General features: G+C 28.5%; 1 long non-coding RNA gene across 1 annotated transcript in view; it reads right to left on the reverse strand.

Annotated features, from left to right (window-relative positions):
- Positions 1 to 15,202, reverse strand: part of LOC127287680 (uncharacterized) — a 71,076-nt gene that overhangs the window by 6,956 nt on the left and 48,918 nt on the right. The window contains exon 2 of the long non-coding RNA XR_007843905.1: positions 2,939 to 2,976. This is a non-coding gene — a long non-coding RNA (uncharacterized LOC127287680). The remainder of the gene's footprint in view (positions 1 to 2,938; positions 2,977 to 15,202) is intronic.

Genomic DNA, 15,202 nt, shown 5'->3' on the forward strand with positions numbered 1-15,202 from the left:
AATCTTGAGAATTTCTTTAGATGAGAAAACTCTGGGAGATAAAAAAAAAAAATAATAATGAAATCTTTTTCCTTTGTTATATTACACTTGAAGAACTCTCAAATGTTCTTCTCCTACTTCAAAAAGCTTTTACAAGCTTCAAGAAATTGTAAAATATACATTATTCAAAATCTTTCATTTGTGGTAAGTTTTAAGTCTCTTAACCTAGTTTTTATGAAAAATTTTTGCAAAGCCAAAAGGATTTGCAAAAAAAAAAAAAAAACAGGAGGAGGAAGAATAGAAAAGTTCGAGATATTTCTTGAGCGTATATGATGGATATATATATATATATATATATATATATATATACGATATACATAACGTTATATGAGATTCTAAAATTCTTTTGAATATTGCACAAGAATCCAAATTGCCATGAAAGTATCTATAAAAATTTTACTTTCCTTTAAAAACATCCCATAACGTTTTCTTATACGAATCTTCAAATGATATACCTTTTTTTCATTTATTAATATAGAATTTTGATAAGAAATATCTATTTATTAAATAATAATTTTATTAGTATAGATAAAGCGTTTTAATTACAGATTCCTGTTACCGACACATGTCGGTAACAGAAATCTGTGATTTATTAAACAAAATAAAGAAATTCAGATTTTTCTTTAATAAAATTTTTTCAGAAACAAAAGGAATGAAAAAAAATTTGTTTTTGTTAATTATAATTGGCAGTATGATGATAGTAGTTGGAAGGGGTCGTTAACCTTTTGATAAGGATCGCTTGTCTCTGAAATTAGTGGATTTTGGAAACGGGAGTATAATCAGGATGAACTCGTGCTTGCCAGTGTAGCGTCGCGTTTACTGATTTCTGTTTGTATATCCTGTTCACGTAGAAAGGAAGAAGCGCTGGTATATAGTGGATCTTAAGGTCACGCGAAGAGGAAGTGAAGTGGGCGCTTCTTACGCAATATAACGACACACACACACAACATTCTATATAACTCGGCAACGAAACACACACACACACACACAAAAGTTCTCATAAAATATACGTCACGATATATAAGAAACAATAAACCCCGATCACATGAAATTGACGTATAAAGATCTTTCCCGATTAAATTTTTCTTCCGAAAGCTGTCGCGTGATCGTAAAAATACCAACGTTGAACTTAATATTCTTTTATCGACGGATGGAAACTACTTATACTTCTATAAAATTCAATTTTTTTTTTACATTTGTTTCATTTTTCAATGTTTTTATTTTTAAATACTTTTTTTTATGATTATAAAAAAAATTAATATACAATTTGTAAAAGAAGGTGTTTTATATATATATATATATAGTGTTGATGACATTTAAAAAAAGGGAAAAAAAATGAAAGGGATCATAAATAGCAATTTAATGTCGCTCATTACTCTCTTAAGAAGAGCATTAGCATAATAATACTCAAGACGCACGGGGGTATATGATATAACACTTTTACTCGAAAATTCCATTTACTTTGAAAACATCAAGTCGCCATTGTGTTTTCCCTTTTACATTTCTAAGTGAAGTGGCAGACTTTGCGGAAACTTCGCTTTATAACAGAGAGGAGACGTAAAAACGATCCCCGAAGGGTTAAACATGAAGCAAAAGCAAGGCTTTTGCGTCGACAAGTGAATTTCGAAATGATATCTCTTTTCCCCTTGTATACAATGCTCACTTTTCGTCTTATTCCGTAGATCGTGTCCTGTCACAATAAACTTCTTTGCAACAATTTTATGCTGTTTGCATCAGGTTTTATGCTCTATATATATATATATATATATATATATCAGCGTGGATGACGTAGAAATACAAAAACCCTTTTCCCAGAAACGTGCATCTTGTACAAAAACGAAAAACAAGTCTCAAGCACGTCTATTTCTCATTTTACCCCTTTAAAACAAAAAAAAATATATATATAGAATAAACGTTCTTCTTTATTTTATTTCTCTTCCGGTTTCATTGCACAGCATCTTCTATGAATAGAAATCTCCATTCCACGATCGAATTAAGCAAATATGATTTTTTTTTTATTATTTATGCAGTAAAAAAAAATTTTATTTTCTTTTAAAATTTCGGAAATGAAAAGGCCTAGATACGGTTTGTAAAGATATATATATATATATATATATATATATTTTCAAAGATCCCAACTAGTTTCGAACATTATAGTTCCTCTTCAGGGGATAAATAATAGTTTGAGTTTTTTAAACAAACATTGTCCTTTAGTTGGACAGGTTATAAGAAGATTTCAAGAAGGATAATAAAAATTTTCATTAGAAATCTGAAAAAGGATGAAAAATGAAATTAAGATATTTTAAGGTTATGTTTTAAGGTTGATTAGTTTTAGGAGTAAGAAAATTTTCTTACCTCTTGAGAAATAAAATATTAATTTCAAAATTAATTTTTCCTTTTTTTGGAAAAAATTTTTTTATAAATTATTATCAAATAATTAGTTATATATATATAAATTTTGTGGAAGCACATTTTTCGATGGAAATGTGCTTCTCTTGAAGCACTTTATTTTCTTTTGTCCGAAATTGCAAATGACCGAAGAAATAATCGACAGAAAGATTTGAGCGCGATTTTTAAAATCAACGAATCACAATAATTTATATAATTGGAGATTGATTTTAAAAAATTTTTAAATTTTTTAAATAAAATTCTTTTTTTTGTGTATGAATATTTAATTTAGAAAAATGTATAATTAATTTTAAAATATAAATCAAAGTGACTTATTTTTTTTAGAATATTCTCATTTTGAGGAAGAATAGAAATGGTATATATTACGAAACTTTGGAGAATGTTTTTAATGGTAATCGATAAATTTAACTAATTTTAGCATTTCTTCAAACTTCCTGTTAAACTTTAATAAGAGACATCAATTTTATTTCTGGAATAAAATTTTTCTTACCATTTTGTATATATTCTGTATGAAGAAATTGAAACCATCTGAAACAGAAAAAAATTTCTTTAATTCTATTTTTATAATTTTCTCATCGTATATTTAAAAAAAAAAATTAAAAATTTTTTAGTACCACTGAATATTGTGTTCTGAAAAATTCTAATTTAAGAATATGATTTGAATCTTTTGTTAATTACTTTTTCAATCAAATTATTTTAATCTAATATCAAAATAACATTATCAAATAAAATAAAGAAAAAAATAAAACGTAAATATTAATTTATTCATAAGCAAAGAGGGAAAATATTCCATTAGTGAATTGTTTATAAGTCGTTTGACGTTGAGTGTAATCGGCTTTGAAATCAGATGACTTCCAATCGGCTTATGAGTGTATTTTTAAATATTAATAAATATAATACACTGCCATGAGGCACAAGCTGTGGCAGCACACTTCATACAGCAAAAAAAAAAGCGAGAGAAAGAGAGATGGTTAAGATTATACCACTTTTTTTTTTTTTTTTTTTTTATTCTTTGCTTTTTAAATTAGGCACTGTAGGAGAAAAGAGAGTGAATGCGTGTATCTATTTGAAATATCTGAAAGGGATAATTTTCTTATAATATTATCAGTGTATTGTTGAAAGCGACTAGTTTATTGTGTTGCTTCCGGAACTTTTGAATATTATTCATTTATTCAATTTTACGCATTGCGAACATGGGGTTGAAAAGAATTCATTTCAATTATGATAATCTTGATAAACTTTTCAGATAACGCAAGATTTTTTTATTTTTTGTAAATAAAAAATTGTTACAATATTCTCTCTCTATATATACCCATATATATAGCTACAATATTCTGGCAATATTGCAAAAATATTACCTGAGGGCGGACATAATTAATATTGCCTGAATATTTCCGTGCAATTTTGGAAAAAATATTATATTCAAATTAGGAATTTAAAAACAAACAAACAAAAAAATTAAATTGTTTTTGTCGGTTAAAAATATGGTGTTCGGATGTTTTATATATATAATATATTTGGAAAATTTATGCTCATTAGAATTTAAAAATTTCATACGTGCATGAAACGGAGTGTAAGAGCTTTTGCAGTGTTCTATTTATAAATTTATGATCTCTGCAAGTGCCATGGAGGTGAACCGTGAATTGTACCGGATTCAGGGGAACTTTGCTGCACATGAGATATATACGAATATGTATGCTTATATATATATATATATATATATATATACATAAAGCCTCGAAATTCTCTTTTGCCATGAGCATCGTCAAAAGCCTCCTTTTCCGTTTCATTCGCGTATATATATATATATAAATGCGAATCATATATATGCCGGTACACTGGAACTTGCTAACATAATACTCGGATAAGCAGGATAAACTATTTGTACAGTAACGCTTTTGGCGTGCAAAATATCCCTCATGCTTTGAATATTGAATAACGCGTATTTCGCTTACACAAAATCCCACAGTTGATTAAAGGATAGTACATATTTATTTAATCATGAGGTCAAGTATGGCGTTAAAAAAAAATTCTTTATTTTCATTATAAATATTTTAGTTATTTAAAGAAAATGTTTCTTTAATAAAAAAAGAATATATAAAAACTAAAAGAATTGTTACAAGGAAAATTGAATTAATATAGAAAAAAAAATTTTGTTTATTATTTGCAAATTTTTTTCTTCCCATAGTTTTTCGAATCTAAAAATCTAAAAACTGAAACGAGAATATACAAAATGCATTATAATTCGATGAATTTGACGAGGCCCATGAACTCAGGTGAATTCTTTGTTTTAAATCAAAGTAGACCAAGCCTACTTCCGCTTAAAAGGAGGAGAAAAAAAAAACCATCATTCCTGTGGTGTATACCACCTTCGCATTAACGAAAAAAAAAAAAAAAAGTCGAGTGTCATTGAAATAATGGCTTTAGCAGCTGATTTAATGTTATACACTGTGACGGGCAATACTTTAACGATTGCGCAACACATTTTTTTTCTTCCTCGTTTCTTCTTTCTTTCTTTTTTTCTTTTTTTTTTCATTGTTTCAACGCAACGGTACAATCATATTCTTTGTTCTCTCTAAAACATATGTATGTTTGTCGCGCGACGACGTCAATCTCAACTTTTGACTCACTCTCTCTCTCTCTCTCTCTCTTTTTGTATGTATGCATTCATTTCTTTTGGTCACGCAATGTCCCCATGGACTTTAATTAAAGGGGAATGGAACGCCAAGGAAAATATTGCTTCAGCTGTGTGTGTATATATATGTGAATCAAATTTCCTACAGTGAATTGACCAAATATCATTGGCTGATGGAAAAAGAAAACAATATTCTCCGACAAAAAGTCATTTCACATTTTTTTAATTTTAATTTATTGCAATCATATAATTTAAAAAAATAGAAAAACAAATTGATAGTTAAAACTAAAGTTTTTAAACAATTTATAATACTTTTTCAAAATTATTAAATTTTTCTCTATAATAATTTAATAAATTTATTATCTATTTTTCAATGCGGTGGTAATTTAAAAAAATAATTTCATTTATTTGAATTGAAATATTTAAGGCACATAATTTTCATTTTTGACATTTTAATGGGAAAAAAAAACCTTCTCTAATCACGTTTTTTTTTTGCAAATATAATGAAATTCGTGCAGTTGTAATAAAAAATTAATGGTTGGTAAATGTAAACAGTTGAAAACAACTCGGGAGAAGTGAATTTCTACGTGTGTGCTCGCGTATATACATATATATATATATATATAGTATAGTGACCCTTGTGTCGCGGGAAATTGGACAGCAATTAGATTTTAGCTCTCCCTGTCACGTTTGTCCCATCCCTTTTTCAATTTTTCTTCTTTCTTTTCTTTTCTCTCCTTCTTTTTTTTTCCTCTTATCCCCTTCTATCTTCATTATACGTGTACTCTCACACACACTCACACACATATATATATATATATATATATATACATTAAAACTCAATAGTGCATTTACTCGTTTTCTCGATCCGAAGTTTCGAGTTGGTCCTTCATATTCCTTTTTTTTTCTCTCTCTTTCTCTCTTTCTATTACTTTTTAGCCCCATAATATTGTAAATCTTTCCATCCAATATTTTTAACTCGACAAAATCTCGTCCATTTAGAAATATCAATTTTCCATTAAATAAATTTTTACTTTTAGTCGGATTTAAAAATAGTTTTTAGTCATTTGAAATATATATTTCTTTTTTTCTAATTTGAATAAAAATGAAGTTTAGAAAGAATAAAATTTTTATTTTTTCATAGGTAAATATATATATAAGAAAAGTATAAGACTTTTTTTGTTGTTGTTGCGATATTCATATTTGAAAAGTATAACAAGAACTTTTAAGAACTATAGGTATAATAATTTTAATATCTCATAAAACTTATTTTATGTGTGTATTTTCTTTAACAGACAGGAAATACTTAATAATTCTTTATATAAAGTTGTTGCTACAATTTCTCACCTTGAAATAATTTTTTTCTCTTTAAATTTTAATAGTAAAAATTGAGGTGTATTTTTAAAATTGTTAAAAAAATTTTTTTAAATACTTTTTTATTGAATACAATATGAGGGTTCAATGATAAAAAAAAGGTATAAATAATAAATTTAAAATTCTAAATTTAAAATTCAAAAATCTTATTTACTGACAGACAAACGAGTTACATCCTCTCTTTTTTTCAAGAAAGGTAATTCATTTATTTTTCATTATTTTTCTCCCTTGGCCTTTGTAATAGTTTGAAATCTTTAAAAAAAATTTTTTGCACAACACTATAGTTGTTATACAGTATATATATATATATATATATATATATATATATATATATATATATATATATATAATCTGGAATGGAATCTGTACGATGGTAATCTTGGCGTGTAACTTGGAGACGGAGCAGCAATAAATTAGATTAAAAGCTACACGACAAACGCAGATATACGCCCTCATGACACACGCTATAACTGTGCAGGTAAATCATGGGAAAATCATAATTTACGTGCCTCGAATTGCTTCCTAAAAGAAACTCCTCCGAATTTGTACCTCTCACGTACGCGCAGCATACAATTTTGTATCAGTGCAAAAAGGTCATATATACTTTTTAAATCATCAACCGCGAAATTGAAATTTTATGCTCTCTGTAATCTTATATATATATATTTAAAAAATACTACATCAAAAAATATATATTTTTTGAAACTACACATAATTATTACGGAATGACCAAAAAAAAACCAAAAAATGCTTACAATTTCTAAATAAATCAAGGGATCGTTATGAAATTAGGTAATTATATTCTTTGCTACGATTCACACCCTTTAGAGGCGAAAAATACAAATTCAGGAAGAAAAAGTGTACCATTATTACGGAATGACCCAAAAAAAAAAAATCCCAAAAAACGCTTATAGTTTCTAAACCATCTAACGGATTGTTATGAAACTTTGTAATTACGTTCTTTGTTATGAATGACACTATTTAAGGGCGAAAAATACAAATTTAGGGAAAAAAAGCGTAAAATTGTTGCGGAATGACCCCAAAAAAATCCAAAAAACGCTTATAGTTTCTAAACAAATTAACGGATCGTTATGAAATTTGGTAATCACGTTCTTTGCTATAAATGACACTATTTAAGGGCAAAAATACAAATTTAGGAAGAAAAAAAAATTGTTACGGAATAACCCCCAAAAAAAATTCAAAAAATGCTTATAGTTTCTAAACAAATTAACGGATCTTTATAAAATTTGATAATTACGTTCTTTGCTATGAATAACACTATACTTAAGGGCCAAAAATACAAATTTAGGAAGAAAAAAAAAATTGTTACGGAATAACCCCAAAAAAAATTCAAAAAAACGCTTATTACTTCTAAACAAATAAACGGATCGTTATGAAACTTGATAATTACGTTCTTTTCTGTGAATCACATCCTTTAAAGTCTAAAAAATACAAATTTATGAAGAAAAAAAAAATGTAGAAAGTGCATTTTCTTTAATTGTAAGATCAATGTTTCTTTAAACTATTTAAAAATAATAATTTTTTATCCAATTATTTATTCAATTATGTTTGTTTAAAATTTTATTTATTTATGTAATATTGTGTACAATGAATGTCCATTTTCATTATTGGCTTTTATATCCCACTACTATATATATGAAACATATAACACTAGCCTGAGAAAAGAGTAGAAAAAAAAAAAAAACCACGAAAAAGTTATTATCATTCTCGCCAAAGTGCACTATCAAAGAAGTTAGTGTGTCGTTTCACGAAAATAATGCCTGCAAGTATACAAAACCTCGCGTATTCAAAGTTACAACATTATACATACATATATATATACTTTATATGTGAGCAGATTTTAGAAAAGTTCAGTGACCTAGAAATATGTGAGTCTTTTAAAAATAGATATTTTTTTCTCGTTCTCTTTTTTTTTTATATAAAGTCAACTTCTTTCCAAGTATAGTGAAAAATTGTAAGAAAAATAGTTTTTATCTCTAAAATAATTTTATCTTATAAATTTTTTCTTTTAAAAATTATTTTATATTTATTTATTTATTTTTTTCTTTTTGACGTTCGTGATTTAAAACAAAAATTGTATAATAAAAGGATTCACTCGTATATTTGTGAAAGGGAATAAAAGTAGACAATGGAATACTTGTTCAAATATATAGAAGGGGTTGTGAAGAAGAAATTACATTTTCACCTTCCAGTGACTTTTTATCATATATATACATAGGGGAGAGATGTGCGTCGACGCTTCACGTGCTCTCAACTTTAATGAACTTCTCTCGTATGAATGAAATTTATCTCCCCCTTAATTAACGTTTCGCATTGACTGGCTAATTTGAATATTAATATACTGTCAGTGCAGATGAGAAAAATCTGTTACAATTTTTATATTATACTTTATTTCATCTGACTTGAGTGAAGAGGAAGAAATAGTGAAAACAGACGACAGACAAAAAGAAGAAGGATGATATAACATTAGAGAAAAAAAAATAGTAAGAAAAACAGAAAAAAAAGAATCAAAACAAAAAATTGAATTTCAGTGTAAAAAAGAAAAAAAAATAGAAGAAAATCCTAAAAAGTAGGAATAAAAAAAAATAAAATATAATTGCAGAAACAGGTAATTCAAAAAAGAAATTGGAATTCAGTGAAGAAGCCAATAAAAGAAGAAATAGATAAAGAGGATATAAAAGAAATAAGAAAAAGAAAAAAGCTTTTTAAAAAAAAAAAATAAATAGAAAATAGGGAAAAAATAGAAAAAACGAGAAAAGACAAAAAGGAGAAAAAAATATAATGGAAAAAAAATGTTAAATAAAAAAATAAATGAAAAAAGAAACAAATTAAGCATAAAAATTATAACAATAATTATAATAATCTCTTCAAAATCAAAGAGGTAGAAAAAATAAATTTCTATATATAAAAATAGAAAAAGAGATAGAGAAAAAAATTAGAAAAGAAAAATGAGATTATTTATTTTTTCACATTAAATAAATATTTTAGTTAACGAAAAAAAAAATTGATAAAAATTCAAATTATTATTTTTATTAAAAAAAAAATACGCAGATAATTTAGAAAAATTGATTGGCAAAGAAAAAATTTTTTGAAAGTGAACGAAATAAAAAAAAAAAAAAAAAAAGTAAAGATAAAAGTAGAAAAAAGAGAAAGAATCAAAAAATAAAAAAGCAAACAAGAAGAAAAAAGAAAGAAGTATTGGAAGAGAGAGAAAGAGAGTAGTGGTAACCCTTGGTCGGGGCTTCCGTGCTAATAAGTTTTCTCTTGGTCGAATGAAACCCAGCTGTCTCTTTGTTCCGTCTCTCGTCGACCCGGGGTCGACGGTCCTTCTCTTTTTCCCTCTTCTTCTTTTTTTTTATCCTTCACTTGTTTTTTTTCTTTTTTTTTTTTTGGTAAGACAAGACTGTAACTTTTCTCACTCTCCAAAAACAAAATGGTTCCATGTAACTCACTTTTCAGTATAATATTGATCGATAAATGTCTAATAAAATTTCATGAAAATAAAAAGAATCCTTTCGAAGAATGAAAAATTGAGAAATTTTTTTTGAATTTCTAAATAAAGAGGTAATTATTAATTTAACAAAATAAATTAAATAAACAAAAGAAACATATTTTTTTTTCCTTTAAAAAACGAAAAAAAAATTTTTTTAGGGGATCAGCTTTAAAATTTAAAAAAAAGAGTCATAAATTATTTTCATGATAAAAATATATCGATCATATATAAATAATGTTTAAATATACAGCTATATAGAGTGATAAACGATAAAGGCAATAAATTGCCAAAATTCCCTTTATTTGATACAGGAAATTAGTTTCAAGGTCAAATTTGATATGTGTTGCTTTTTTGTATAAATATATCGAATTTAAAACGAGTTACATATATATATATATATAGGCACTCGAATCGAAATGTTAAATAAATCTCACAATATCGAGCGCCGGATGCATGTAGTTCTATTCAGGAAACATGCTATTTGTTAGTTGCATAAAAATGGAAATTTTTTTTTTTTCCATCAAATATTACTTTATACATTGTACCCAATTTAGAGAACAGTTGACTAACTTTCAATACTGCAATTTTCGCAATTTTCCTATGTGAATGAAAAAAAAAAATCATTTAATTTTTGTTGAAACAACAATGATTGCAAACTAATACAAATTGTGTATAATTTACAAAATGTAGAAAAAATTGTGTATAATTAATTTTTTTAATTTTTAAAGTTTAAAGTTCGTCAGTGTGTGGTTTTAGGTGTATATATAAGTGGGACGCGAGTAAGTTTTCCCCTTTGGGTCATCACTGAGAATTATTTTAATTGTAACCAAGTCTCGAGGACTTTCTTCATTTTGAAATCCAATTTTCTGCCGACTAAGTTTACATAGCATCGCGTTACAGATCTAGCGCACGTATAACAACTTCTACTGTATATATATATATGCAGAAATATCAAATCAGAAATACCACACCAACCATCTTACGGACCAGATTGCAGATAAACTTTTAGGGCTCATTTTGACAATTTTTTTTTTTTTTTTTTTTTTCATTTTCCACGAAATGAGTCGTTTTAAGACTCATTTTAAAAATCTCTTTTCCCTTTTTTTTATCACCTCGTAATTTCCAGTTGAGTTACAACGTTACCGCAGTTAGAAAGGTATTTTCATTTCATTAAAACTGACGATTTTGGATTTTTCTATCTTGAAGGGACTTTTTTTTTTATCGTTTTTGCTTTAAACGAAGCAGACACGTATCAAATTTTAAAAGTTATGTGATATGTAAAATTGCCGCTTTAAAGGTGTAAAAAGAAAAAAAATTGCTTCTGCTAAAGTATAACTTATGTTTTTTTTTTTAATGAAATAATTCAGTTTTATTGAAAGGCAATTTGGTTATCTCTAATAATTTATTTCTTAAAAAAAACATAAGGGACAAGAAATTCTACGCTATATGAATCACAAAAATTAAAAAAATTATTTTATATTTCTTTTTTCCATTTTTGAAAAATAAGTGTGAAAAATTATTTTTCGAGAAGAAATTGAGATTTCGCTCTAAATAGAATGAAACATGGTAAACAGTATTAAAAAGCAACGCTTGGGGGAACACGTTAGTTTCATATAGAGAGAGAGAGAGAGGATTTGTGGGCGAGTCGTTTGCAAAACCAGAGGATAATTCGAGTGTGGGTGGAGGAAAGGGAAAATTTTGCTTTTGATTATATACAACCATATCAGCGTAATACAAAATGTACGTAGGAAGACATTCTCAGCAATATAAGCAAAAAAAAAAAGAAAAAGAAAGAAGGGGAGGCCCTTAGGAAAGAAAAGCGATGAAACTGAGAATGGTTTGAAGCTATCTCTCCATTTTTTTTTTTTTTTTTTTTTTTGTGAAACAAGGATGGAAAAGACGCTTTTGGCATATATCGCGGCGTATATTCGCGAGAAGAACAAAGAGAAAATGAAAAAGTAGTAAATAAAATAACAATGCACCTGGGGTAAGCTTCTTATATGGTTCAGGATTTTTCTCGATGGCATTGTTGTTACAAGGAATTTTATGGCTCGCGTACAACATCTATGTTCTTGGCGACGTTTTATATCTTTGATACTAAAGTGACTGGATGAATACGGTTACTGCTTGCATTCATACAACCCCCTACCCTTCCCCCTCCCTCCCCCCTTCAACATTTTTCTTTTATATCTTCTTTATGCGAACAGTAAAACTTAAATTATAAGATTTAATAGTGTCAACGAAAGAGCACGCAATTTATCGTCAATACAAGTCATGTCAACATGTTTTTTACTGTCTTTTAGTATTTACAAATCTTACGCACTTTGTTTTTAGTAAACTGATATAGAAAGCGTAGTGTTATACCAAAGGAAGTTTTTTTTAATATAGTTTTAAAAATCTAGTATTTGATAGAATTTTATTTGGTCGAAAATAAGGAATAGAAGACTTTTGGGATTGAATGAGAATCACTGTTATTGCGCGGGAGTAGGCCAACTGAGATTTATATATGTATGGTAACAAACTAGTGAACTAATGTGTGAGCGAGTACGAATCTATTTATTTACTTTGGTACTTGTACTACATGTCCACCTATACGATTTCTTTCCATGTTTTACTCTAACCGACGAAGCATGAACGACAATTAAAACTCTGGCATTTAAAAACGATCACATTCTGTTACCACTAAATCTTTACTTCCTTCGATATATACTTTCATTTAAAAAAAATTTTTTTTTTCGAAAATTCTAAACAAGAATTCATAAGAAAATCTGAATACAGTAAAATTAAGAAATAAATTATTGGAATTTTTCCTGCAAGTGTATAATTTTGACACAATTTCAAAGTGAAATTCAATATTTCCAAAATTAGATTTAAGGTGGATTTTACTCACCAGTGGATACGTGATTTGGTGATGTATATAGCGTGAGCGCATTGCGTCCAATGTCAGATGTGGTTTTGAAACAGATTGATAGAAATGGACAGACGGACGTTTATTCGATGTGAATCTTTGAATTATTAGGTGCATGGAATCAAAATCCTCCGCCCCAGTGGACTATTCGTCTCTCTTGGAGAGAGAGAGAGAGAGAGAGAGAGAGGGAGGCGCAACGTCCAAAAGCGGAAGGTATAGGAAATTCCACTTGGTGACTTGGGAATCTCGAAATTTCATCGTTCAAATGTGAACACATCATGACGCCGCGATGCTTCTAATGGATTTCCGTCTAGAATCACGAACATTGCGACTGACCGCCACACTATATATACATATATACATAAACCATTGCTCTCAACCGAGAATATTCATTGGATTACTTCGTTATCTACATCCACGCCACTCTCAGGACTATTTGTGTCCGCACAAGAGACTCCTGATGAACGGTCTATATATATATATATATTTCCATGTCAATATTATTATTTATATGTCCTAATTTCATTCTAATGAAGTACATATAATGAAAATAGATTATATTTTTAGTTTTAAAATCTGAAAGAAAATTCAATAACCTGATTTTTTCCGCAAGTGAACTAGAAAATCGAATATCACATATTGATTATAGAGCGAGGAAACTGATGTAACTTTAAGAGTATAAAAAGATGATAAAAAATTTCAACTCACATGGAGAGAATTGTTAATTTAGTGAGAGAAAATTATATTCCATGTATAAAAACAAATAGTACAGTACGCACTTATTTCTTCAGTGAAACAACAAGTGAATTGCATTATATTTAAATTGAACAATTTCAATACAGAAATATATTGAAAAAATTCTTATATTTATAGTGATAATTAAAGATTTCTATTACCGACATTTACCGACACTTGAAAAAAGTCATTTCTTTCAAGTGTCGATAAATGTCGGTAACAGGAATCTTCAATTAGGAAATTTGTTTTATTCCACGAAATTCATGTTTTGACAAAGAGAGAGAGCGAGAAATATAAATATTTTTAAGAAACAAAAATTCAAGAGTAATAAAATAGTTTCAAAAAATATTTATCCTGTGGAAAATTCACTTCTTGAAAAATATGAAAGGAGGGTTACGGGAGTGGAAAAGTAAGTAACGCGTATAAAAGGCGAAGGAAAGGAGACGGAAAAGGAGAGGAAAAACGTTTGAGGGCGATGGTCCGGCAAGTGGATTTCGAAACCGAAGAAATCGAGTAAGGTGCAAGGAGGAAAATGTTCGAGCTCAAGGGAAATTTAGAAATGGAATCCACCAGTTACGATAGCACTGAAGAAAAAAAAAGGAATGAAAAAGGAGAAAAGAGAGAGAGAGAGAGAGAGAGTGAGTGAGGAAAAAAAACCAAAAGATGCAGGAGCACGTTCGACTGCAAAGTGTCATTATGTCTTCATTGTCGCTATTGAAATTGAAGAGAGTCGCAGGCACTACAATTTTGTTCAATTCTCGCGCTTCACGTCCAAAGAACGCGACTTCCGATTTTCAAATCACTGCCATTTTCCCGTTTTCATTATGCGACAAGCGAAATTCATGATTAAGCGATGATTAAAAAAAAAAAAAATCCTCTATCATTCAAAACGTGAAAAATTATTCCATTTACTTTTATAATTGGTTTGTTATAAAGGTTAGAAAATAAATTTTTTTTTTCCCTGTACTATTTAAATCAGTATTCTCGGTGGACAATTGAAATTCGTTGTTCTGAGATGAAAAAAAGAAAATTGCTTTAGTGAATCGATAGTTAATTCACGTCGAAATTAGAAAAGGTATATACCCTTATTCCAAAGCTGCACTCGGAGAGTAGATAACGCTTCGATTTGGTATTATTCTCTATAGTAAACCGCGCTGTCTCCATCTCGGAACTCCTTGAGACCCAGCCCTTAATCTTTCTCTTGCTCTCACGAGTACGAGACACAAGCTCGAATCGGAAGCATTCCTTCTCATTTCCTTCCTCTTACTATAGGAGAACCAATTACCGTAAAGAACTTGACAAGTTCTCGAAGCTTTATTTTGCTGATGAAAAACCATTGTCTTTTGCATAGAATCTTAATTATTTTTTTTTTTTTTTATGAAAAGGATGTCGATCAAACAATATAACTTTTCGTTTATCCAAGAGGGGAAAAAAAAAAAGTTGGTTATGGAAGAAGAGGAAGGAAGGAAGCAAGGGATGATTGAAGATTGGATGGGGGAAGGAAAACGGTGTGCTACATACCGGAAGTCGAAGATGAAACACGGTCGTGCATGTTCCTTCTTGCAAGGTGGAAGCCGAGATGGATGCT

Source organism: Leptopilina boulardi, unplaced genomic scaffold, assembly GCF_019393585.1.
Source record: "Leptopilina boulardi isolate dan_hultmark-lab unplaced genomic scaffold, ZJU_Lbou_2.1 LbouV2_372, whole genome shotgun sequence".
Taxonomy (NCBI): Eukaryota; Metazoa; Arthropoda; class Insecta; order Hymenoptera; family Figitidae; genus Leptopilina; species Leptopilina boulardi.